Genomic DNA, 2,962 nt, shown 5'->3' with positions numbered 1-2,962 from the left:
TGAGGGGTTAGGGTTAATTACTTTAAAATGAAATTAATTAAAATAAACAAATACGAGTACTTAAAAATTAAAATAATTACAGAGTAATTATCTACAAATAAAAACGTACTAGTTGTATTAATACAATAGTTGATACGAAATAGTCGAAATATACCGAGATTTTATAATTAAACGAGAATAATTAATAAATAAAATATATTTACTTACATTTAAAATCAAATAATTATGGGATAATTATATACACAGTAAAACGTACTAGTTATACTAATACGACAGATAATATGTAACAGTTAAAATAATACGACAAATTATATACATAAATACGTAATTAATAATACAAAGTATTATACGAAATAATACGTAATAATATTAACAATACAACATATTATTTAAAATAATACGTAATAGTACCGATAACGTAACAAATTAATTCTAGAAAATTTTACTGCACAAAATAAATTTATAAATAACAAAATCCTTTAAATAAATATATAATCAAATTTTTAAATCATAGAATATTGTAGAAAATCAAGAAAAATACAAATACTCTTTTAAAAATAATAATTAAATATTTTAAAATATCAAAAAACTATTTTAACTAGTATCAAAATTCATGGTCCTTACATTCTATCCCCCTTAAACAAATTCCGTCCTCGGAATTAAACCTAAGGACAGATATGGAACGATATCTATAAGCAGAGGAGACTAGAAACAAAAAAACTGTGGGAAGTTACGAGACAAGAAATAGTGAAAAGATCCGGAGTTAAAAAGTAATAAGATAGTGATGAAACGAAATCTATCGAGAAAATAGGATAATGGCTCAAGAATAGTCTCAAAGATGAAATATGATATGCATCTAAATTGACCACTATATTCTTACTAGTGAGGACTCGGGACCGTGACTTGCATGGGCCACCACTAAAACCTGTCACGCAATATACGGGAACCGGAACGTGAACAAGCCTGCGACGTATTAGATTGAGAAGAAATATACACTAACATTTTTTTTCTTTTTTTTTCTTTTTCTTCTCAATCCAATACGCTAAGCGTCTACAAATAAATACGATGCGAAGTCACAGGTCCCCGATCACAATAGCGAGAATATAATAGACAACTCAGAATAAAGAAATATCATATCACAAATGGGATAACATCTGAGACATAAAAATACGGGTCAAACATGCTCTTATACAAACTATCTGAATGAAATACTGGAGAATATAAATATACACTAAACAAAAGGAAATGAAAGTATTACAAAACAAACTGAAAGGAATGACTAAGTTTCAGCTTCTTCTTCTACTACGTCTGCAAGGCACTCCTGCTGAGAATCCACTGTCTCCTGGCGATCTCCCAACTGAACATGTTCTTCATCTAAGTCTGACGTACACCCAGAAAATAGGAGTACGTCAGCGTGTATACACACGGCAAGATCCCCCAAGGCAAGAACAAATACAATAACAATATTAATAATATATGCGTGGTCAATGTGGTAAACAAAATAGAAATAGAACATGTGATGATAGTAATAACGATAGAGGCATGCAACTGAAATACTAATAATCAGATGAATCCAAAAATCAACCAAGTAACAAGATCATGCAGGTAGCGATCAGAAATCATCCAAGCAACAAGATCATACAATAGATGGAATTAATATTTAAAAATCTACAAAAAGAGACATAGTACGTCGAGCGAAATAATCCAAACAAGGAAACCCTCATGTATATACCATATGTCTCAAATTATAGATAACTAAATATTAACCCTAATCTATGTATGAAAAGAACACAACTAGCCATCCTAACACAACTCACTGGTCCCTATCTCACCCAGAGTCAACGTTCATATTCTTGGATAACCAGTTGTTCACAAATCATCCACACGCAACGTTTCACTACCCCCCTCAGACTCACCCCAGCGCTGCACAGGAATATCGCTGGTGCGAGCCTGGAAATAATCAACAATCACATATCACATCACCTCAGACCCACCCCAACGCTACACAGGAATATCGCTGGTATGAGCCTGGTAATAATCAACAATCATTATCACTGTACCTCAGACCCACCCCAATGCTACACAGGAATATCGTTGGTGCGAGCCTGGAAATAATCAACAATCACAATATCACTGCACCTCAGACCCACCCCAACGCTACACAGGAATATCGTTGGTGCGAGCCTGGAATAATCAACAATCACATCCATTCACCAAAACCAAGAATTCCCCATTTCAATTCTTCTCGCTTTTCTAAGTCAACAAACACAGGTATCTAGGTCCTATACATGACACGCTAGGCCACTAAGAACATGAACTACTAACGGTTATCAAAACACAGGTATCTAGGTCCTATACATGACACGCTAGGCCACTAAGAACATGAACTACTAACGGTTATCAACAAAACAAGAAATAATAAATAAATACAACTATTTTATGCAAATCATATGATGAACATGACTATATAGACTAGCGATGAATCAGGTATGCATATATGACAATGAATGAGTATGAATAAGAGTGTCAACATGTCGGTGTCAATGTACATGAAATGTCATGTTCTTCAACTATCAATCACACGGTCATAAAAATAATCCTTTTCCAAAATAACTTCTTTAAAAACATTTATCATTCTAAAATAATTTCCTTCCGCAACATAAATTCTAAAAATATTATAATAATTTTGTTATTCAAAATAAATTCTTTAATTTATTATATTTATCCTGAAAATACTATTTATCAAACCCACGCAGATAAATATTAACAGATCTAAAAATTACAGATAATTCATAATAAATAGAAAAATAGTTCTGAGCTAGCGGAATCTTGCCTCGGGTTCGTCGAAAGAATCGACGTCGACGGTGCGAATCGGACGGCTGAGTTCGGGTCAGCGAGGAGGCTAGCTGGCGATGGGCGGCGCGGCGGACTTTGGCGATGGCGAGTTGGCTGCTCGGGAGAT

This window comes from Asparagus officinalis, chromosome 2 (genome assembly GCF_001876935.1).
Source record: "Asparagus officinalis chromosome 2, Aspof.V1, whole genome shotgun sequence".
NCBI classification, from domain to species: Eukaryota; Viridiplantae; Streptophyta; class Magnoliopsida; order Asparagales; family Asparagaceae; genus Asparagus; species Asparagus officinalis.
The sequence above is the reverse complement of the archived record's forward strand: the minus strand, read 5'-3'. Positions refer to the sequence as shown.